This window comes from Dromiciops gliroides, chromosome 4 (assembly GCF_019393635.1).
Source record: "Dromiciops gliroides isolate mDroGli1 chromosome 4, mDroGli1.pri, whole genome shotgun sequence".
Taxonomy (NCBI): domain Eukaryota; kingdom Metazoa; phylum Chordata; class Mammalia; order Microbiotheria; family Microbiotheriidae; genus Dromiciops; species Dromiciops gliroides.
The window spans coordinates 491,026,280-491,050,878 of NC_057864.1; the positions used below are offsets into that span (position 1 = coordinate 491,026,280).

Sequence of the window (24,599 nt, forward strand, 5' to 3'; positions counted from 1 at the left end):
TGCAGCTAAAGCTGCTCTCAGGGGAAAATGGCATGCCTACAAACATAAAAAACAGAAAGCCAATTTAGGTTCCAAAAGGAATCCAAAATGAGGACAAAAAGGGAGATGTTTTAAATTAGAAAAGAAACAGATAAACTGGAAATACAAACTCCCTATAGATGGTAAATAAAACCCAAAACTGGTTCTTTGAAAAGACTAATAAAATTAAAGTCGTTAGCCAATTGGATTAAAGAGAAGAGGGCAGAAAAATCAATCAGCAAAATAGCAAACAAGCCAACTGAAATCTCAACAAAACCAGAGGAAAAAAATAATAACCAGAACCTGTTGTACTTAGTCATATTCAGGGACATGTTGGTAAATGTTTAATAACCAGCTCTCCAAAAGGGAACGTGTGCACGACACAGTTTCAAATTGAATTTGCACTCTTGGCACTGTCTTCATCACTTTCTTCTATCTGGAGAATAAACAAAACAATAAATAAAGCCTTGATTGTAGCATTGCTGATTTCCAAAGCCTAAATGCTCCCAATGTCTCTGGAGAGTCAGTCCTGGCTTCCTCCAGCACACCCCCTTTGGGGGATCCCCATGGTCAGCCACACTGGCTCTCAGCATTTGGGGCAATTTCCTCTGGTCAGCTGTTAATGGTGTGAACATATGTATTGTTATGTGAGAAAATAAGCAGGTAAGTCATGGGTATCTAGGCTCATTACTTAGGCCATTGTGAGGCAGGTTACCTTTTGTTAGGGGTTTCTGTGCATTTATTCCTCCCTTGAGAACTTGCTGCATCTTCTCTGATTTTCCATCTCTCTGTCTCCCTCTTCCCCTGAATCCCAGAATCTCCAGATTCCAGATGTGAGAGAGTCTTCAGCATCCATCCAGTCCAACCACTATGGGAAGGAATCTCCACTCTGGCCATCCAGCCACGGCTTGACATGTCCTTAAGAAGGCATCTAGATGCCCAGCTTGAGACGGGACCACATGGGGGACATCCCTCAGCCTCTCTCCTGGCTCTCCTCACAACTTCTCTGCTTTGATGATGAGCTGGGTCTGCGATCTCACCAATGGGATGGCTCACCCATCATTGCGGATCGCACCCTCTCCATCCTTTCTCATCTTGTAATATCTTCCCTTAAGTTGTCTATATAATAAATCATGATGATAGCTAACATTTATATAGCATTTACTATATGTCAGGCACTGCTAGGCACTTATTACCTCATGTGATTCTCATGGAGACCCTGGGAAGTAGGTGCTGTTATCATCCCCACTTTGCAGATAAGGAAACTGAGGCAAACGGTTAATCGACCTGCCCCAGGTCACACAGCTAGTACATGTCTAACTCAGGTCTTGCTGACTTCAGGCCTGACACTGTATCCACCCAGTGCCATCCAGCCAGGGTCAACCCCACATGCTGTAGGCCATTTAACATCCCCAGAGGACAAGTGGATCTGGGGGGCCTGTGTGTCTGTTCCCCCTCTCTCTGGATCCCTGATCCCCCACTGGGTCTACTTCCTTTTATATGCTAATTCTCCCCTGTCCTTTTCTTCATCAAAAAAAAAATGGGGCAGCTAGGTGGTGCAGTGGATAAAACACTGGCCCTGGATTCAGGAAGACCTGAGTTCAAATCCGGCCTCAAGACACTTGACACTTACTAGCTGTGTGACCCTGGGCAAGTCACTTAACCCCAATTGCCTCACAAAAACAAACAATCAATAAGCCACAGTCTGGTGACACCCCCTGCCCCCACCATGTGTTCCTCCACTATGTCTTACCATATAGTCATTCATCTCTCTGAGTAAATCATGTATTTCTTATGAACATGGCTTTCTCCCATACAACTCTGTGCCCTCCCAATGCCCAGGGCAGGGCCTTGCACCCAGTGCTTACTCAATACATGTTTGTCACATGAATACGCTTGAATGTGTGGGGACCAATTTTTAATTGGGGAGTGCTAGCTAAGTGGCTTGCCGCAATATTGGGGCAAGGAAGGAAACCAGCAGCCTCCCTCAAAACAGAACAAGATTTATTTTAACAAGAACAAACTTAAAAAAAACACATACAGGATCAGTAGGATCAAGGGAAAGGAAATAAAAATGGGGAAAGGGAAATTATAATACCTGAAAAATACCACCACCCAGGAATCAGCTGAAAATACGCAGCAGAACGCCTGCCGCTTTCCAGCTTCCACCTAGAATGCCCAATTCTCTTCCCCCCCAAACCTAGAAACACCCCACACAAATGTTAACTGTGCTCACGAGGACACAGGTTTGGTTTTTCTGGCCCACAGGGTATCTCTTCTCTAGCAATGTCACCTCCCTCATCTCCTTCATCTCCTCCCTTCCCTGCCCCTTTTGTGGAATCCTCAATATCTGGAAATGCCCACTTGGACCCTTCTAGGAGAGGTGAACAGCCCCTCCCTGCCTGGCACCTCAGAGAGGGAAGACCAGGTGGCGTCTCCCTCTAGGATCACGATCCACCTTGATCATTCCCAGAAGAAGGACCCAGGAGTCCTGGGGAGGCCTCGGTGTCCCTGTGCCACAAGTCCTGGGGGAAGCTCCTCACAGCATCCCAGTGGAGCTCAGAGACTCTGGGGTCACAAAGGGAAGAGGAGCAAAGGAAGCTGAATAAGCATTTATTTAGTGCCCACTGTGCACCAGGCATTGTGCTAAGCATAGTACAATTGTCACCTCGCTTTATTCCTCCCAACAACCCCAGGAAGTAGGTCCTATTGCATCTCTATTTTACAGGAGAAGAGACTGAGAGAGACAGGTTATATGACTTGCCCAGGGTCACGCAGACAGGGAGTGTCTGAGGCTTCTTTGGAACTCAAGTCTTCCTGACTCCGGACACGGTGCTCCATCTTTTATGTAGCCTCATTCCTTGGTGGGGCAGGGGTAGGAGGGGCAAGGGGCTCCGGGGGTCTGGGCCTTCTCTCATTTCCCTGATTTCTTGGCGTGCTCCCTCAGCTCCTTAAACCATGTGGCGATCCTTAAACCCATCCAAACCAAAGAGCCTCCTGCCCCCGATCCTTCTGAGAAGCCCCTTCATCCTCAGTGAGAGCTCTTGACAGTCAGATCTCCCTAGGATCCTTTTCATAGAAACCTCCCTGATACCCCTTCTGTGTGTGTGTGTGTGGGGGGGGGGTTACATCTACCAGGGCACATTCCCAGCTTTTCTCCTCAAGGCCTTCTCCCCTCTGATTGGAGGGTTGGAGGGTGGGACAAAAGGCTTTCCCCAAAGCCTCCCTTCTAAAGGGCTCAAGATCTGCCAACCAGCTCTTCAGTTCTCACCAAGGCTCTACTTGGTTTGACCTCAGACAACATCCAGCCCCTGTGCTGGGTACTCTGGTGCCCCCTGTCTTCTCCCATTGGATTGTAAGCTCCTTGAGGGCAGGGACTGTCTCATTTTTTGTATCCCCAGCATTCAGCCCAGTGCCCAGCACATAGGTGCTTTTTTTTTTTTCTGGGCAATGAGGGTTAAGTGACTTGCCCAGGGTCACACAGCTAGTAAGTGTTAAGTGTCTGAGGTCAGATCTGAACTCAGGTCCTCCTGAATCCAGGGCCGGTGCTTTATCCACTTCGCCACCTAGCTGCCCCCTACATAGTAGGTGTTTAATACACATTTGGTGACTGTTGACAGCGGCTGCCTTTCCTAGTTGGCCTCACTTTGGCCTGACACTTTGGTGAGCTCCCTGAGGGTTGTTTACTCTAACCTGCAGCTCATCATTCTGCTTTCTCCTTCCCGGTGGGTCTAATCCTTCTAGTGCATGAAATCTCACCTCCTCCTTGCAGCATTCACTCAGTCCTTCTTTCCCTGGATTCCTATTGCGCTGACATCAGCACACCACCCCTGATGCTAAGTGTGACATCGCTTTTTGTTTCAATAATGATATTTTTGTCCTTCCTCACTGGTTGTTAAGTTCCTTCAGGTCAGGAGCCCTGCCTTATGCTTCCTTGTATTCCAAATTTTGCCTGGACCCAGGGCTTGGGTCCTTCTCTCTGTAGGTCTCGAAATGTAGGGCTTAGTGTAGCTGGGGGCATGGGAGGGACCCAAGGGAACAGAAAGTCTGACCCTCTGAAAACTAGCCATCCTCTTTTACTTAAAAAAACAACCAAACTCATTCTGTCTGCATTGGGTTGAGTGGGCGGGGCTGCAGGGGAAGCATATTTTAAAGCCTAAATATAAGCTTGAAAGTGTTGACAAGTCTTTTTTCACAGACAACACATTTTAATAAGTGTCATATTTTGCAATAAATTATATCTTCAATTCTTTAGCGCCTTCAACCTCTCACTTTTACAGACACTGAGTTTGCGTTCAAGCACCTTTTTCTCCCGGCAGTCACTGCCATCAGCTTCCCTTTCATCCAGGTGACACTGACTAAGTGGTGTTCAGCATTCCCTCATTTCTGATGCTGCCCAAAAGTTACCCGTGAATTATCCCAGGAGGCCCCAAAGAAGTTGTCTTGTGATGCCCTGAGGTGGCGCAGAGGTGGTCCTAGGCCCCCAGAGCTGTGCCCACCAAGAACCATCCAGTCAACAGGCATTAAGATTGGCTATGTGGGGCAGCTTGATGGTACAGTGGTTAAAGCACCAGCCCTGGATTCAGGAGTACCTGAGTTCAAATCTGGCCTCAGACACTTGACACTTGCTAGCTGTGTGACCCTGGGCAAGTCACTTGACCCTCATTGCCTGCCAAAAAAAAGATCACTACGTGTTAGGCACCTAGGTTACAAGAGGAGAACAATGCCTGCCCTCAGTGAGTTTATAGTGTGCTTGGAGGAAGTGATATGTACAATAAAAAGAAAATAAATCATATTTAAAGTAACATCATAAATGCAATAAAATTAAAAATATTTAAAATGAAATATAACAATAAATAAAATTGTAAAAGTCAATAATATATGTGTATATCTATATATGTATGTATGTATGCATATATATTTCTATAAAAACAATATACTAATTTTAGAGGGGGGGAGTGCAAACAAATGGCTGAATCACAAAAGACTCTTCTAGGAGGGGCCCTTGAGCTAAGCCCCAACTGCAGCTAGAGACTTCAGGGGACAAAGGTGAGGTGTCACTGTTCTGTTGTATCCCACCCTCTGGGACCCCATGAGCCACAGCACACTGGGCCCTTCTGTCCTCCGCCATCTCTCAAAGTCTTTCCAAGCCCATGTGAGAGGTGTGGAGAGAGAGCATCCAAAGCATGGGAGCCTGCATGGAGGTGGCATTTAGAACATCCCATACAGGGGGCAACAAGTCCATTGGCTAGTTTGGCTAGGAGTTAAAGTACATGAGGGGGGTCGTGTGAAATCAGGGTGGAAGGCTAAGAGGGAGCCAGGCCACGCAGGGTTTTTTGGTCCAAACAGAGCCAAATTGGGAAGGTTACTAGCTCTCAAGCCAGAAGATATGGGTTCAGATCCTGCCCCTGCTGCTTCTTTCCTGTGTCTTTGATCAAGTCCCTTACTTCCCTTGGCCATGATTCCCTCTTATCCAAAATACAGGAGATGCCTTCTGACATTGTTTCCAGGTTTGGATCTTTGCTGGAATAGAAGAGCCCCGAGAATAGGGACGGCTGCATTTCTGTTCTTATCCATCTGGCATCAGGGGTTCTAACCCCCTCTCCGTCTTGGCCACACTCCTCTACCATGTGCCATCTTGTCAGTTCCCTTGTGGGTCACTAGACCTCTATCTGTCTGGGTTTGTGGAAGGGGGATGGCAGTGGTGACTGTGGTAAAGGGAGCATCGATGTATCCTGAAAATAAGCAAAAATGGCAGGAGGGGACATGACCAGGCAGGGCAGTATTGGGTCAATCATGTTAAGTCTAAAATAGACACAATGCACAGCTCTAAGTAACAGAGATTCATGGTTTCTTGTGCAGTTCTTTATATAGAGAAATGCTCCTATTGTCAAATTTACCATAATAAAAAGTATATGTGTGTGTTTTAATGCAGGGACTGGACTAAATGAGCTTGGCAATAGCTTCTGAGCGTCCATCGGTGGCCCTAATACCCAAAGGCAGGCTGGGAAGGGGAGTGCTTGCTTTATCCCCTTGAATTTCCTGATGACTAGGAGCCCAGTCTCCCCCATGCCACCATGGTGGGGAGTGAGGTAGGGGGAGGGCAGTCCCAATGGATGCGTTCCTGCATCCGAGGCCCTGGAGAAGGCAGGCTTGTCAAAGGGTGAAGCTGTGAACATCTGGCAGCTGATGTTTTATTAATCATTTTCTTCTAATTCTCAACATGCTTCTTTCATGTGCCGGGGCAGCAGGAGACCCCCTCCTGTGGCTCCTGCAGCACCTATCATTTACCAGGCTTCTAATAGTCTGTACTGGAGGGGATAATTATTTCTGTTTTATGCTCTAAACTAGTGAGGTCTGATCCAGTGAGTCCATGATGCACTCTGAATGCATGTGGCTGGTTAACAAATGAAGGTGATTATAGGGTTGCTCTTTGAGCTTTCCAGAGAGAAAAAAGAAAGCCAAAGCAATTCCAATCCTTTTATTAAGGAAAGAGAAATCAGACCAGGTGGGGAAAGTTTTGTTTTGCCAGAGAAATTGCATATTTATCAGAAACATGCTGGGTTCAAGCCAAATGGTCACATTCTGTTTTCCCTTCATCCTTCACTCCCCCTCCCCTCCTGATTGGCTCCTGGCTCTAGCCTCTTTCTTCCCTGATCTGTGGTCCTCACAGTCAACAATCTGACATCCCCCAACACAGATCTGTGCTGCTCACCTTTTTCCTCCTGGATGAAATACCAATTCTTGTGTTTGTTGTTTAGAGAACTAAGCCACCTGGCTCCAGTCCGTCTTTCCAGACTATTTGTACTTTGCTAGTGTGGTATCATGGTTAGACTGCCGGATGGGGACTCAAAAGGCCCAGGTTCCAATCCCGTCTCTGCCAGGCCACCTGTTGTCATCTGTGGACCTGAGGCTCCAAAGAGAGGCCTGGAATGTTGCCCAATTCAGGTGTTCACTCAACTGCACGGAGAGAGGCCGGAAGGGCAGCTTCTCACGCCTGAGGTTCTGCCGCTGCTAACCCCCTGGGTGTGGAGCCGGAAGGAGCCTCTCAGGCCCCCCATTTTACAGAAGAGGAAGCCTGGCCATGTGCCCTCAGTTACACAGGCACTAGGGGGCAAGGTGAGGGCCTTCCAGTTGCTAGTCAGCACCCCCCCCACTTCATTGTGCCATCTCTCTGCTGGGCCCCAGAGGGCACAACCAGGAACAATAAATGGAAGGGGTTGTCGGAGTGATTCTGACCTCAAAGCCTTCTGGGGGCCGCCTGCTCAAGATCATTGGAGGCGCCACCTCTGGGAGACTTTCTAGAAGGGAGTCCTATTCAGGTGCAAGCTTCACAAGAGGACCCAGAGGCCTCTTCAATACTGGGTTCCGGGGAAGAGGACAAAGTGCATCCTGTGGCCATTTGGGCTCAGCACCCAAGCGATGCTGAGGCTGCGACGGTGAAAGCAGAGTCCTCTGCCTGTTGACTTGGTCAGACTGAGAGACTCTGCGGCAAAGCTGCTGTTTCCATTCGCTGCCAATCCTACTGCTTTGAGAAGCGCTTCCCCCCTTGGTTTCCTGACCCCAAAGCTGATGATGCTAGGAGGTGTGAGGGAGGTAGGGAGGAGGATATTGAATTAAGGAATTCATTGGGGAAGATTTGAAATGCCAAATAATTTAGGCTTTTCTCCTTCCTAGCTCCAAACAATGAGAATTATGACAGAGCTAAAGTGATTAGTCTCAGGAGCCACAAGGTCTGTTAAGCAACGGAGAGGCAAGTCCTCGTGTCGGCATCAGTTTGCCCTAGAATATGAAATGAGCTACACAGTGGGAATATTCAGACAACATAAAGCTTGCACAGCATGGTGGTGCAGTGGTTAGAGCTCTGCACTTGAAATCAATGAGTCTTGGGTTCACATTTGCCCTCAGACACTTACTATGTGACCCTGGGAAATTCCTTAACCTATCTTAGTTTCCTCACCTGTAAAATGGGGTTAATAATAGCCTTCCTGCCACTTCTCCTCCTTTTTGCAAGGCAATGAGGGTTAAGTGACTTGCCCAGGGTCACACAGCCATGGGGGCTATTATGGACAAAGAATTTGTGGCCAAGCAATCAGCTTTCTGGAGATGAGTGTCTCTGCCTTTGAATAGTCTGGTCAACCCAAACTGGATTTACCTACTGCTCTATCCACAGGAAGACTCTAGAAAGAGCTTGTGAGATCCAAACTGACTTAAACCCACACAGACAGAAAGTCAGCCAGGTACAATAGGGAAGTGCTGGAGTCAGAGTCTGAAGACCCAGTGTTCTGACTGAGCTTCAGCCTTGTCCCCCTACAGTATGTGGCATGGCCCTGCACCCTTCTCTAAAGGCACATGGCCCCTGCCTCACTGCTCAGGGGGGCTGATGGACCAGCCCCCAAACCCTGGATAAAACAGTCCCTAAGAGAGCTCCTGCCACAGAGCATCCTTCCTTTCAGGTCGAGCCACAGGCAGAAGACGGTGACCTCTCTGGGTGCTCAGAATCTCCCGAAGACACACAAGTCTTCTCTGCTCATCTGGCCCCCCTCCCTTCAATCAGAGAGGAGAGCACGTGGCCACTGTGTTGGGAGGTGGCTCACATCTCCCGTTCTCTCCTAGACACTTCCCCACTGAGAGCATGGTTGTCTTGCCATCTTGTGTGCGTGTGGCACCCCCTGGTGTCCCAGAGACAAAGTACACCTCAAAGCCTGTGTCCCAAAGCAGGCTTAGTGGAGACCAGAGGTTGAAGGGACGTCTTAGACCTACTCTCTGTACCCCCTCTTTTCATAGTTTGATTTGTCTGTGAAGTGGTCAATTCAACTAACTTTTCTTTAGCAATTCTCCATGATGTTCACTACAGTCCTTTCTGTGATGGAAGGAATATTAGATTGGCATTCAGAGGGTGTGGGTCCAAATTCTTGTTCTCTGGCTTACTTCCCTGCCTTCCCTGTGTGTGTGTGAGAGAGACTCATGCACTCTTTCTAGCCCTCGGCTGAGTCCTTAACAACAACAACAACACAACAACAACATTTGTATGTCATGTAGATTTTGAGAAGTGCTTTACAAATATTATCTCATTTTAATCTTTACAACCACCCTGGGAAGTAAGTGCTATTATTATTATTATTATTAATCCCATTTTACAGTTGAGGAAACTGAGGAAGAAAGAGGCTAAGTGACTTGCTCAGTCACACAGCTGATAAGCTTCTGAGGCTAGAGTTGAACCCTGGTCTTCCTGACTCTAGGTTCAGCATTCTAACCACTGTACGACCTTGTTCTTACTATTTCCCAATCCCCAAGCTAAACTTAGGGAATACAAAGACAAAAACAAATAAATCCTTACTCAGAAAGATTACATTCTAATGGAAATAGACAATTTGGAAATAACTATGAACAGACATGGTACTTACAGTATAAATGAGAGGTGGTTTCAGATCAAAGGCACCAATAGCTGGAGGACTGGGAAGAGCCTCCTTCAGAAGGTGGAATCTGAGCTGAATCTTGGAGGAAACCGGGGAAATTGAGGTAGACTTGAGGAGGGATATTATTCCAGGCACAGAGAATGGCCAGTGCAAAGGTGTGGTGAGTGGAAATGACATGCTGTGGTATGTTTCCTGAGCTGCAAATAGGGAAATGTTGGTGGGCAGTAAGAGTTTGGGGTGGGGGATGAGGGGCTGGAATACAGGAGACTTAGCAAGAGGCCAGGCTGGGAAAGGCTTTCATGTCAAGCATGGGATTTGATATCTGCTCATGGAGGTAATAGGGAACCCCTAGAGGTCAGTGAAAAGTGGGAGGGAAGGAGGTGACCTGGTCAGATCTACACTTTAGAAAAATCATCTTGGCATTTTTGAGTTCAGTGGATTGGAGTGGGAAGAAGCTTGAGAATGGGAAACCAGCCAGTAGACTATTGCAATAGTGCAGATGGGAGACGATGAGGGTCGGCATGACAGGCAGGGACAGTGTCACAGGGACACACATGAGAGATTCCTGAAGGTGGAGACAACAGGACTGGACGATAACTTGGATATGTCAGGGAAGTGACCAAGAGAGGAGTCCAGGGAGACATTGAGGTCGCCAGCCTGGGTGAGTGAGATGGAGCTTTGGACCATAAAAGGCAAACAGGGAAGGAATGAAGTCTGGAGAGGGCCAGCCATGAGGTCAGTTAACAACCTGTTGAGGCTGATATACCTAAATCCAGTTCAAAATGTCCACGAGACCCTTGGAGACGTGCCATTGTTTGTCCTTCATTCTACAAGAGGACCATGACATCAGGGTGATGTCCCGACTTGCACTGAATTGGATGTAAGTGAGGGAGTGTTATGCTAGGTTACCAACCTCACTCCCTCCTCCAGAGCCATCTGGGTCCAGTGGCAAGATAGACTTCAGGAGATGGCCTTCAATGTGGTGGGAGACCTTGGCCTTTTATTTTTTAAGTTGGGAACAGGACTTTTAAAAAAATTATAATAAACATTTTTATTTATAGTTTTGGGTTCCAATTTTTACCCCTCTTTCCCTCTCTTCCCTCCCCCCTCCCCAGGTGGCAAACAATTAGATATGGATTATATATGTATAGGTATGTAAAACATTACCATATTTGTCATTTTGTGCACGAAAACTTGATTAAAAGAGAAAAATGAAAGAAAGTGAAAAATAGCCTGCTTCAGTCTGTATTCCATCAATATCCGTTCTTTCTTTGCAGGTGGACAGTCTGCTCCATCAGTAGTCCTTTGGGATTGTCTTGGATCATTGTATTGTGGAGAATAGTTGTCATTCACAGCTCTTCATCAAACCATGTTGCTGTCTCTGTGCACAATGTTCTCTTGGTTCTGTTCACTTCAATATACATCATTTTATTCATGTCTTTCCAGGCCTTTCTGAAGTCATCCTGCTTTTCAGTTCTTATAGCACAATAATATTCCATCACCATCATATACCACAGCTTGTTTAGCCATTCCCCAATTGATGGGCATTCCTTTGATTTCCAGTTCTTAGCCACCACAAAGAGCTTCTATAAATATTTTTGTACAAATAGGCCATTTTCTCTTTTGGGGTATGTCTTTGGGATATAGGCCTAGCATTAATATTGCTGGATCAAAGGGTATGCATAGTTCTATAGCCTTTTGGGAATAGTTCCAAATTGCTCTCCAGAATGTTTGGATCTTTTCACAACTCCACCAACAGTGGATTAGCATCCCAGCTTTCCCATATACCCTCCAACATCCAATATTTTTCATTTTGTTGTATTTGCCACTGACCTTGGCCTTTTAAGCTAAGGCCTTTCCCTGGGTCTCAGTTTGCCTGAGGCAATGCCCATTCAGTGATTAAGGCTAGGTCAGAGAGGAGACTAAGAAAGGCCTCTTTTACCTAGTCAAAAATAAAATAAATAGATAAAGTTCAGAGGGAGGTCAGGGCTGGAGTTATAGCTTTGGTAATCACATACATAGAGAGGATAATGGGAACTGATGAAATTACCAAGTGAGAAGAGAACCTACACCAGAGTCTTAGGGGATATCCAAGATAGCATGACCCAGATACAGGAGAAGCAGGAGAGACCAGTGTCACAAGAAGCTTACAGAGGAGAGAGCAACTGATGTGCCAGAGGGCTACAGAGAGGTCAAGAAGGATGAGAACTGGGAAAAGACCATTGTATTGGGCAATGAAGAGATCCCTGGTGACTTCTGAGATTGGTTTATTTAGAATGATGCCATCAGAAGGCAGACTGGAGAGTTTAGAAGAGAGGGAGAGCTTCACTTGTAGGCAGTTTTTTTTTTTTCCTGAGGGGTTTGGCCAAGAAGAGAAAAAGAAACATAAAAAGATGGTTAGCTGGGATGGTAGGATCAAGTCAGTGTTTTTTGAAATATCTTTTTTTCTTTTTTTTTTCCTTTTTTTGGTGAGGCAATTGGGGTTAAGTGACTTGCCCAGGGTCACACAGCTAGTAAGTGTTAAGTGTCTGAGGCTGGATTTGAACTCAGGTCCTCCCAACTCCAGGGCCAGTGCTCTATTCACTGCTCCACCTAGCTGCCCCAAGTCAGTGTTTTTTAAGGACAGGGAGACATGTGTGTGTGTGTGTGTGTGTGTGTAAAAGATGTATCAGTGGATAGGGAGAGCTTGGAAGTTAGAGGGAGCTGGGAGGATAATGGGGACAATTTGATGGAGAATTCAGGATGGGATGGAATCAAAAGTGCACATAGTGGGGCTGGCCTTGAAAAGGATGAGGACTGCACCCTCATTTGGGACTAAAAGGAAAAGAAGAAAGTGGGGGAAGACACGAGTGCTAGGAGATAGGAGGAGGGGAGAGGGGGAACTCTCAGACATTAGACTTTGTTTTTAGTAAAATATGAAGTGAGGAGGACTTCAACAGAGAGGGGTGAAAGAAGGTGCTGTGGGAGGCTTGGGAAGAGATGAAGTTGGAGATCACCATGGCCAATAGAAGAGCAAAGTGATTAGGGAAGGTTCATATGTTTCTCTTGCTTTATTGGGAGCCCAGTTGAGATTATTTAACAAATTTGTAGTGAGACTGATCATAGCTTCCTCTAGCTCAGTTGAGCAGTGTGTGAATAAGAGAAGGGTCATGGGAGAAATCCAGAGTTAGGGTTTGTTGAAGTGTAGTAGGAGAAAGGACAAGGGGATGAGAGATTTGAGAGTAGAAGGTAGTGTCAAGTTGAAGTGGTTCACCAAGGAAAAGAAGCAGAGGTTAGCGAATGTAAGGGGTGGTGATAGAGGAAAGACATGGAAGGATTGGAGATGAAGGCAAGGAGAAAGAACAGAGTTAGGACCCAGAAGGCAGAGGGAAATGGAATAAACAAAGATTATGATAAGATAAAAAGGATTTCCAATTTTCTCAACCACGAAGTGGGGCACATGGGCAGTGTAGGGTCAATAGTATGACTATCTCTGGGAAAGACATATTCCTTCCTTCTCCTCCCCTCCCCCCAGCAAGAAACAATTAAAAAGCTTGACAGGTTTATATTATTAAAGATAGCTCTTGGCTTTCCGTTAACCTTGTTGCTGTTCATCCTTTGTTTTTGAAGAGGAGGGGTGACGTCATCTTGACTTGCACATGTGTTGGATTTAAGTAAGGCAGAGCTGTGCAAAGTTGTCAGCCTCACTGTCTCTTCCAGAGTCATTGATGTCCAGTGGCAGGACAGAAGTCAGGACCACTGGCAATGGGCCCCAGATGCAGAGCATGCCTGGTGTCTTTGACGTCTGACCAAGCTCTAAGGCACTAGAACAAATTGTTCCCACCCACTCATTCTGCCAGGGGAAGTTTTCATATGCTTGAAGTAGACATTCCCCTAACTCACCAACAGGATTGAGGCCCCCCAACCTGGTTTATCCCGTCTGCCAAGAGAGTTTACGGGCTGTGTCCGATGTACAAGCTACAGCTTCTTGGAGCCACTGATGAGAGTTGGCTGAAGGTGGACCCCAAAGGTGGATGAGCAGCCCTGACAAGATCTCAGCAAGCCCTCACACAATTGGAGCTGGTACTCTCTGAACCCCATAATCCATATATTAGAGGTAGAAGGAGCCTTGAAAGCCATCAAGTCTCACACCTCCATTTTACATATGAGGAAACAGAGGTGGCTAGTGAGTGTCTGAAACAGCGTTTGAACCCACATCTTCCTAACTCCAAGTCCCATGCCCCATGTCTTATTCACATGATACTGTTGGGAAAAAAATGCTTGTTCTTGTTGATTAACATCCAGGTTTTAGGTGCAGGTTGTTTGTTTATCATTTTGATTTGCAGGTATGGACACCAACTTAACAATAAAAGCTATTTAGCAAGCATTAACGAGTAAGTGCTGGGGAATAAGCCCACTTCCTTCCCCCAACTCAGTTTAGCCTCACAGCAACTCTGGGGGCTTGAGGCTTCTCAGGCCCAGAAAGGTTCATTAGTTTGCTTGTGTTCACACAGTGAATGCGTGTCATAGGTGGGCCTCTGACCCAGTTTTTCCTGGCTCCAAGTACCGCCCTCCATCCACTGTGGCACCTCCTCTTTCTTTGGGAGGTAAAGCTGTTTTGCCTGTTTTCTTTTCCCGGGCAGCTCCTAGCTTTTATTGTCTCATTTGAATTTTTGAATCCCTCCCCCTATGAAAGGGCAGCATGGCTGAAATTTCCTGGTTGGCTTCTTTCTACTTTCTTTTTTTTTTTCTTTCATAGCCACAAGGGTGAAGTCATAAGGGAAGAATAAGGTGGCACCCCCAGCCAGCCTAGCTATTAGTTCTTCCAAAGTGACAGCTGACAACATGCGGGTGGATTGCCCAGGTGAATTTTTTATGGCTCTAGGAACCTGCTAAAAACTGGAGAAAAATGGGACTTGGCAGCTGCGCCTCTGCCTTCAGGCAGTGAAGCCTACAAGTCCTGAGGGAGGTGGAGGCGATGTGATCATGGAAGTCTCTGTTAAAGGCAGCTCAGATCAGATGGATGCCTGACTGCTCACTCTTCTGGATGCAAGGGATGTGGCAGCTCCTGTGGACAGTTAGATTGTCTCCAACCCTGCCTGGGAACTCCAAAACCGCCTTTGTTTTGGTAAGAAGCAAGGATTCCAAGAGTATTAGCGTGGGGCAGGCAGACCCTCCTGTAGGGCTTGTGGAATTGGCCCCACGGTGGGTCAGTCATAGTCTCCCTCTTCCCAACTCCTCTGTTAGCGTCCAGGGCACCACCGTCCTCTCCATCCCCCGGGGGACCATCCAGGTGTCATCCTCAGCTTCTCACTCTCTCCTGCCCCTCCTCCCATCCGTCCAATCTGCTGCTCCCTCTTGTCGACTTTTACCTTTGCAGTATCTTTCCAATACGCCCCTTCTCTCATCCGACACAGCCCCCCATCCCGCGCAGGTCTTCATCCATCACCTCGCCTCCGGACTATTGCCATAGCCTGATGGTGGGTCCGTTTGCCTCCAGCCTCCCCCCACCCCCATTCTAGTCCTTCCTCCACTGAGATGCTAACGGGGTCTTCCTAAAACTCAAGTCGGAGCCTGCCACACCACCCACCTCCTCTCTAGAAATTCCAGGAGCTCCCTATTTGAGGATCAAATAGCAAGTCCCGCTGGCTTGGAAAACATACTCTTCACAGCCCGCTCCTTCCCCTGCCTTTCTCACACTGCCCTCCGCTGTATGCGCTCTACAATCAGTGACCCCGGGCTCCTGGTCATCCCTCACACCCCACGCTCCATCAACCAACTCGGGCCATTTTCTCCCACGATCCGCCATGTCTAGAATCTTCTCTGCCTCCTGCCTGTCCGACTCCTCCCTCCCGCCTCCTTCCCGCCTCCCTCCCTCCTCCCTCCCTCCTCCCTCCCTCCTCCCCCAGGGCTGGGGTTCCCGCGTGTAGCTTTTATGTCTGGAGTTGTTTTCCCGTTGTTCTCTCCTTAGAAGGTGACCTCCTTGAGGCCAGCTCTCAGCACAGTGTCCAGCGCACTGAATGGACGCTCATGGATTTGGCTGGGGTTTCTATGCCCCTTCTTACCGGCATTTAAGGATGTTTGCTTCATGGAGGTTTGTACCTGGGGGCCACCCTTCCGCAGCACATGCTTTGAAGAGACTTTCCCACCCGATTCCCATTGGGTTCCCCCGTTAGGGCTGGCCACAGCTCCCCTCAGGGTTCCAGTGCCTTTGTCTCTGTTCTAGTGCTGGGAGCAGCTGGGTTGAAATCCTCCCTCAGACACTCATTAGCTGTGGGACCATGGGCGAGTCACCTTGATCTGCTGAATCTCGCTTTTTTCTGTAGCCCCTGACTTGCAATGGTTAGGGAGCTCAGATCAGAGGACGTATCAAAAGTACTTTGTGAACCACCAAGGTCTAAAGCAATTACTGCTGTTGTTTTTTCTAGAAATTTCAAAAGTCCTACCTCCCGAGCTGGAAATAGCCATTTCTTAGGATTGCTGGCTATTCACCAGTGCTCAGAGGAGAAAATAAGAGACAGAAGTGGCCAAGAACTCAGACCACCGTTGGGTAAGTACAATTCTTGATGCCTTGTACTTGTTGGTGCCATTGTGTTGGAGGGTGGCAGGAGGATTACCCTCCATCTTGTCATAGGGGAGAGAGAGAGAGAGAGAGAGAGAGAGAGAGAGAGAGAGAGAGAGAGAGAGATTGAGATTCTCATTCAGGGCTGATTCTTCTTCCTCCTCTTCTTCTTCCTCTTCCTCCTCCTCCTTCTCTTCCAACTCTTCATGGCCTCTATTGGGGTTTTCTTGTCAGAGATACTGGGCCATTTCCTTCTCTACCTCACTTTTTTTGGGTGGAGGTGAGGCAATTGGGGTTGAGTGACTTGCCCAGGGTCACACAGCTAGTGTCAAGTGTCTGAGGTCAGATTTGAACTCAGGTCCTCCTGAATCCAGGGCTGGTGCTCAATCCACTGCACCACCTAGGTGCCCCTCCACCTCATTTTAAAGTTGAGGAAAGTAAAGCAAACAGGGTTGTGACTTGCCTAAGGTCACACAACTAGTAAGTGGCAGGAGGCTGGGTTTGAACTCAGGTTTTTCTGACTCTGGACCCAGTGCTCTATCCACTGAATTACCCAGCTGCCCTTGAGGTCTTCCTCTCATCCTCCAAGTGGGTATGAGCTCATCTTGCCCCAGTTTCTCTGGATTCCTTCAAGGCTCAGCTCCAGTTCCAGCATCTTCAGGAGGCCTTGCCAACCCCCCAGGATCCCTCAGAGATTATCATGCATCTTCTCTATATGGAGCTGGTTTTGTATATTTTGTCTCCTGATTAGAACGAGAGCCCTTTTACAGCAGGGAGTAGCCTCTCCTTTCTATCCCCAGCACTTAGTATGGCATCTGGCACATAGTAGGCACTTAATAAATGTCAATTCATTACCTGACCTCTGCAGCCAATTATATTCACAAGGAGCTGCTGTGTTTTCTCAGCAAAGTGAAAGCAACAATGTCCTGCAGATGAGGTCCAGAGAAGGCCTAGCTCCCGGGGAATGGATGATCCATCTCCAGCAGGTCAAGGGCCTCCCCACAACCTCCATTATGCCCAGTCAGTCCAAAGCCTGCAGCACTTTGAGGAGCTCATGAGAAATGTCAATGGCTGAGTGGCTTGTGTGAGGCCTCCAGGGCTCTTTGGGTGGTAGAGAGGAGGGAAGGGCTGTGTCCCTGCTGGGCTAGAGTTGGGGCACCTGGGAAATTCCCAGGCCTTCCCAGCACTGTTTGGGGGCTATAGTCTGGAGGGGGGAGGCTGTTCTGTGAACTTCTGGGCCTTTGAGGAAGGAAACAGAAGCAGCCCAGCCCCCACCCTCCTCCCTGTGCCTGAGCTGCCAATGCTTTTCTAAAAAATTTTGGGTTTTTTTGTTTTGTTTTTAACTATTTAAATTTTTAAATTTTTTTCTTATTTTTATATTTTGGAGTAATCTCTGTAACCCTGCAGGAAAATGCCAATGCTTTTAAAGTGTCTGAGGGATCAGGAAAGCCAACCAGCATCTCGGCACCTGGGAGAGGGCCAGGGAGTGAGGCTCAGGCTCTCCTCCACATCCTGTGCTTTGGGGAAATGCACCCTCCTCTCTGATGAGGACAACAGGACAGGGGCCAAAGGTTGGGAGCTCTGAAATTACAAGGGGCCTCAGATGTCTTTTGGTCCAATTTTCTTATTTTGCAGGTGAGGAAACTGAGGTACAAAGGGTCAGAACATGTTCTAGAGCTGAAAGAAATCCTAGAGCTCGACAAACTCGACTCCTTCATTTGACAGATGAGGACAATGAGGCCCAAACCTCTCTGGATAAGGATTGTGGGCCCTAGAGCAGGAAAGGACCCTCAAGATATTGGAGCTTCTGATTTCAGAGATGAAGAGGCCAACAGGGAGCAAATGCCAAAGCCGGGACTCAAACCCAGGCCAGACAAAGTTTGGAATTGTTTTGTGTTTGCTGATGAAAAAGCAACAGCAACAACAAAACTTCTTTAAAATGATTTATACTTTTTCCCCAGATAAATGAAGTTAAATTTAAATGCAGGCACTCTCTCTCTCTCTCTCTGTCTCTGTCTCTCTCTCTCTGTCTCTCTCTCTCTGTCTCTCTCTCTCTGTCTCTCTCTGTCTCTCTCTGTCTCTCTCTCTCTCTCTCACACACACACACACACACACACACACACACACACACACCCTCGCACCGCCCCCTCCTCCCCGCCTTTTGCTCTGTGCTCCTCCTCACCTGTCAATATCCCGGTCTTCACCCCAGCCCCGCCTGGGAGCCAGCCTCGTTATTCTCCCGGCCTGAAGTTCTCCAGGCTCACAGCAGCCGGCAGCATTGACTCAGTGAAACCGCGATCCCTGCAGAGCTCGGCTTCTCGGACCGCGGAGGGGGGGGGGGGGCGGTTCTCATCCTCACTTGACGTCGCCTTCGTTTGGAGAGAAACAGAAAGTCTGGGCTCCTGCGAACTGCCGGGATCAGATTGAACAAAACAGGAACCAACCTTCAGAGAGCAAAAACACAGCCGCCCCCTCCTCCCATCCCCCTTCCCCAAAGTCTGACGGATGCTGGGCTGGATCTGGAATCAGGAAGACCCAGGTTCAAATCCTGCCCGGACACTTCATAACTCTGTGACTCACTTAACCTGTCCCAGGCTCGGTTTGCCCATCTATAAAATGAATTCCATAGTATTTGTAGCCCTTCCCTTATGGGATGTTCGTGAGAATTGAAGGAGACAGTGTTGGTAAAGTGCTTCCCAGACCTTCAGGTGCTATTTAAAGGCCAGTTGTTAGTACTAAGGAGAGACAATGGAATCCTGTTGAGCAGCTGTGACTCTCTCCTCCCCATGCAGGAGAGCTATGCAGTGTCTGTGAGCATGTCTCATTTCTGCACCAGGACTGAGGACTGAAACCCAGCTCGGAGACCAGGGCTGGATTGCCATCGACAATCCCTTGTCTGCTGCAATCCCAAGGCTGACATGTTCTGCTTCATTGCAAGAAGATCCTTCTTCTATTGTCCTGGGGAGGTAAAGCAAAGGGCAGAATCAATCAAAGAGCTGGAGGTGTGAGGTTACAGCTCCCATCTGGGCTCAGGATTTCAATCCTCAAGGTAAAGAAAAGAGGGCATCAAAAAGGCTTTGGGGAAAGCAAACTCCATGACAAATCCAGTATGTGTGAAGCCCTCATTCTTCAGAATTGTGAGGAGGCTCACTTTCCCTTTTAGAAAATACATTCTAATACATTTTGTTGATACCTTGTTTTTCCATTGCCTAGATTTCCTTTCGTAGAAATCCCTCTCCCTCCATCCAGATAGCTATCCCTTGAAACAAAGGAAAGCAACATAAAAAGCCCTTATTGGGGGCAGCTAGGTGGCACAATGGATAAAGCACTGTCCTTGGATTTAGCAAGACCTGAGTTCAAATCCGGCCTCAGACACTTGACACTTACTAGCCGTGTGACCCTGGGCAACTCACTTAACCCTCATTGCCCTGCAAAAAAAAAAAAAGCCCTTATTTAAAAAGAAGAAAAAAGAAGGAGGAGGAGGATCAGGAAAACAATAATACATTAAAAAATAACCTTCATTTGTGGAACCCTTTCACCCACCACCCTTCCTACTCCATGTCTCACCCAAGGATGGGGTTGGGAGGAGACTTTCCCTCCCTCTTCTTTAGGGCTGACCTTGCCCTTCCTAATTTTATTGCATTGAATTTCTATGACTTTGTGATTGTTGTGTTTCCATTTCTGTTGTTGTCTTCATTAGGTCTATTGTCTTCCTAGTAACATCCCTTTTCATCAGTTAAGCTAACTACGTGCTCTGTGTATTAATCACCTACATCATTTCTTACAGCAAAGCAATATTCTATTACATTCATACATCTTCATTTACTTAGCCATTTCCCATTCAATAGACATATACTTTGTTTCCAGTTCTTTGCCCACACACGTTACTCTAACTATTTAGACATATATAGAGGCTTTCTTTTTGTCAGGGATATACTAGACATAGATGCCTCAAAGTAGAATCTCAAGATCAAAGGATATGGACATTTTAGCTATGTTTTTTATGATAATTCTAAATTGCTTTCCAGAATTGTTTGCTAATTTGCAGCTCCACCAACTATGCACCAGTGTGTCTATCTTTCCACAACCCTTCTAACATTGATTAGTCCCATCTCTTGTCATCTTTGATAATTTGCAACTTATGAGGCAAAACTTCAAGGTTGATTTGATTTGCACTTCTTAGTGATTTGGAGCATTCTTTCATATGGTTGCTAATGGTTTGAAAATATTCATTTAAGAAGTATTTGTTGGGGGAAGTTAGGTGACGCAGTGGATAAAGCACTCGCCCTGGATTCAGGAGGATCTAAGTTCAAATCCAGCCTTAGACACTTGACACTTACTAGCTGTGTGACCCTGGGCAAGTCACTTAACCCTCATTGCCCCACAAAAAAGCAGTATTTAGTATTTGTTGCCAGTGTGTAATGGTGCATGCCTGTGATCTTGCTACCAAGGAGGCAGAGGATGGTGAATCTTGAGCTCAGGAGCTATGATTGCTTAATGAAGGAGTTTGAACTTCAGCCTGTAGCAACATTTTGGTAATGAATGACTGGATGAATGGAAAAAATATTGTCCTCCATGTGCCAGGCATTGGGGACAACAATGAAACTGTCCCGGCCCCCAAAGAGCTCCCGTCTTTCCACTCTGTGCCATATGCAGAAGTGATCATCCAGCCTTTGTCGGCAGACCCACAGCAGGGGAAGCCTCCCCTCCCCAACCCCTTCAGGTAGCTCTGATTCTCAGCAAGTTTTTCCTGGCCTCTCTCCACCTCCTGCCGGCTGACCCATCTTCTGGCTCTCATGGACATGCAGGACAAACTTAATCCTCAAACCTCATAGTATTCTTTCAAAACCTTGAAAGATGCTGTTATGCACCCCCCCCCCCAAGCCTTCTCTTTTCAGGTTAAATGCACCTAATACCTATAACCCATCATCACAAGGAAGTCAGGAAGACTCGTGTTCAAATTCAACCTCAGGCACTTATTAGCTGTGCGGCCCCAAGTAAATTACATGACCTCTCTGAACCTCACTTTTCTTATCTGTAAAATGGGAAAATAAAATACAATAGCATCTACTTCCCAGGAATGTAGTGAAAAGCAAATGAGATGATTCATATACATACACATATATGTATATATGCATATTTCACTTCACAAATCTTAAATTGCTATACAAATGTTATCTGTTATTAGTTGTTTTCAACAGGAAATTTCCACACATCCCTTGGTCCCTGGTCTGGCAGTTCCCAAACCCAAACTCAGAGAAAGAGGTCATTTTTCTGCTGATAGACAATCATCTTGGGAACAATGCTCCTTCAAACCTCGTCACGTGGGTCTTTCAGTAAACAGATAGTTAATCATGTGAGACTTGACATATTGTGATTGCATCACAGTGTTTAAATTAGGGGCATAATTAAACATATGGGAAAACATCACTGCTAAATATGCATTTTGATTTCAGCATGAGACAGACTGTAGAAGGAGGTGGATTCTTGGGATTCAGCTTCAGGATGGTGATAAATGTAAGTGCGATCATTTTAATTATTGTCTTTGTGGCCCCTCTAAAGCCTGGCCCAATGTTTGATGCATAGCAGATGATTAAGAGGTGGTTATTGATTGACTGATTCCTTGTCTATTGTGATTGAGGTGGTATGGAAAGAATACCTGTGTGTTTGTGGGGGGAGTTTGGTTTTGACTTTTTGGTAGTTTTTATTCAATTCAATTCAATTCAACAAGAATTTATTCATTATTTACTACATACCAGGTAAGGTAGTAAGTCCTTAACATACAAAGACAAAACGGAAACTTGGTTTTTCCTCATGGATCTTGCTGTCCATTTACAGGATCCCAGAGCATTGGAGTTGGCTGGGAGCTTGGTGACCATCTATCAAGTTCAACCATATGACCCTGGGTAAGTCACTAAACCTCTTTTTCAAATGAGGCAGTTGGACAGTGAAGATCTCTAAGATCTTCCTCATCTCCAAAGCCATGATCCTCTGGTGCCAGCTATTTGTGTGACCTTGGACAAACTGATTCTTCTCTCTGGTCCTCAGTTTCTTTATTTGTAAAATGAGGGGGTTGAACTTAATAGCCTCCCCTCTAAAACATGATATTATGATCAGGCTTGACAAAAATCTGTACACTAAACCTAGGTAGTCTTCTCCCATTGGAATGTAAGCTCCTTGAGGGCAGGGGCTGTGTTTTTGCATGTGGGTTGTTTTTTTATCCCCAGTGCTTAGCTCAGTATCTGGTCCATAGTAAGCACTTAATAAATGTTTTTTGACTGACTTGAGGACCTGAAATTAGGGAGACTCCACTTTGTCCTGCTGTCCCATTCGAGTCTTGGAGGACTCTTGCACTGAGGAACCTTGTCCTGAACTAAGCTCTATATTTGCCTACAAATTACCCCCATTGCTCCAGGTTTACCCCCTTTGGAACCACACCTTCCACTGCAGTTGGTAGAGAGTAGGGTTGAACATGTGCACAGAGAAGTAAATATTCTGAGCCTCCTGGGGAATGGAAGGGGGCCTGAAGTGCCTTTTCACCTTAGCTTCTTGCGCATATGTTCTCCTTCCTTTCTTTGTCCAGTCTCATTTATCCTGCCTTCCTTTCCTTTGCCTCTCATCCTTTCTTCCCACAAGCTCCAGATAACTGAAGCATGGTCAGGCTGAATGGACCTGTCCCAGGTCCTGACCATGCAAGTCAGTCAAGATCCCAGTGCCTCAGTTTCCTTATACATAAAATGAAGACCCAGACTTTTTTGCTGTCTAAGATCCCCTCCTGCTCTAAATGTTCTATGAAATTGAGACCCCAAGAGAGAAAATGACTTGTCCAAAGCCACCCAGGTTGGATTCAGAAGAGCTGGGATTTAAACCCTAATCTCCTCATTCCAGATTCAAATCTTGTTTTCTATGGGACCACAATGCTGCCAGAAAGCACCTGAAGACGGGAAAAATGCCTTATGTTGATTGTCTCATTTGATCCTGAAAACAGCCCTGTGCCATGGGTACTACAGGTATTACTTCACCTTTACAAGGAGGGAGCTGAGGCTCAGAGAGATGATGTTATTTCCCTGGGTCACAGCTAGTAACTATCAGAAACAGGATTCTAACCCAGATCTCTGATGACTCTGAATACCCAATCATTCCACTGCATGGCACTCCTTGTCTAGAGGGGCTGTGATCTACACTGACCAAAAATGGACTCATTTAGATAGAAGCTTGGTTCCTTATATTGTCATCTGGGAAATTTTCTCCATCAAAAAAAATGAGGAAGAACTTTACTTATTTCCCCAGAAGTGTCAAACAGTTGTATCTGCAAATTAGAAGGGATCACAGTTTCCTTTAAGTTTTCCTAAGAAATCTTCTGAAAAGCCACATAATGTGACTGATTTCTCAGCCCATCACAGCTGGCTTTGGGCTCTGCCATCTGGTGCTTTATGTGCCTGTGCCTTTAGATACAGAATTATGGCTCATGCCCACTTCATGGGCAATGCAGAAATATGCTTTTAGGAGGCACTGGTTCATATGGAGAATAAGCTAAGAAATACCTAGTATCCATCCCCCCTTTCCCCTGAGGATGTGGCCTTGGTGAGATGTGTGATCAGTCCATGATGGATGGCTGTAAGCACTGAACCCTCATGCGTGGCTAAGTCAGTCCATTAACAGAATATAAGAGTCAGCATAACCAATTGAGAAGCCCATTAGGTGACTAGCTTCCTTGACAAGATTGATGGTCCAGGCTATATGAGATCAACATTAGTGACAAAACCCTACCCCCTCCCCATTCTCTTTCTCTAAGGAATGATGAAAAAATGAGCACAAATAGCAAGGCTTGGACCAAAACAATCTTTCTTTCCCAAATCCCATTTGAATGTTAATTGTTGTTTACTCCTGGACTATGACAGTGAAATGATGCACATTCATGGGAGAAATCTTTGAGTTGCTTAAGCCATTGGAACATCAGTTTTTCTCTATGGACCTAGTATCAGAGCTGGACTCCAGAGAAAAAGAGTGCAAAATTTTTGCAGTTTGTGTACTGCTAGAGTAAATAGACAGTCTAACAGAGGATGGTAAAAATCTTGGATTTCATGAAGAATAATTTAGACGATGTAAAAGCTAGCCTGTGGTGACTTGGCCAACTGGGTTATGGAATGCAAGCTCTTGTAGGGCAGGGATTATTCCCCACTTTATCTCAGTATCCTCAGCACCTAACACAGTGTTAGACACTTCCCTTCCCTTCCCTTCCCTTCCCTTCCCTTCCCTTCCCTTCCCTTCCCTTCCCTTCCCTTCCCTTCCCTTCCCTTCCCTTCCCTTCCCTTCCCTTCCCTTCCCTTCCCTTCCCTTCCCTTCCCTTCCCTTCCCTTCCCTTCCCTTCCCTTCCCTTCCCTTCCCTTCCCTTCCCTTCCCTTCCCTTCCCTTCCCTTCCCTTCCCTTCCCTTCCCTTCCCTTCCCTTCCCTTCCCTTCCCTTCCCTTCCCTTCCCTTCCCTTCCCTTCCTTCCCTTCCCTTCCTTCCCTTCCCTTCCCTTCCCTTCCCTTCCCTTCCCTTCCCTTCCCTTCCCTTCCCTTCCCTTCCCTTCCCTTCCCTTCCCTTCCCTTCCCTTCCCTTCCCTTCCCTTCCCTTCCC

The 24,599-nt window shown here is 46.7% G+C and overlaps 1 long non-coding RNA gene across 1 annotated transcript; it reads left to right on the forward strand.

Moving 5' to 3' along the window:
- The first annotated feature begins 18,904 nt into the window (after positions 1–18,904).
- LOC122756298 lies at positions 18,905–22,960 on the forward strand. The gene is made up of 4 exons (XR_006356445.1): positions 18,905–19,027; positions 21,435–21,495; positions 21,817–21,884; positions 22,867–22,960. It is a non-coding gene; the product is annotated as an uncharacterized LOC122756298 (long non-coding RNA).
- Positions 22,961–24,599: the final 1,639 nt, after the last annotated feature.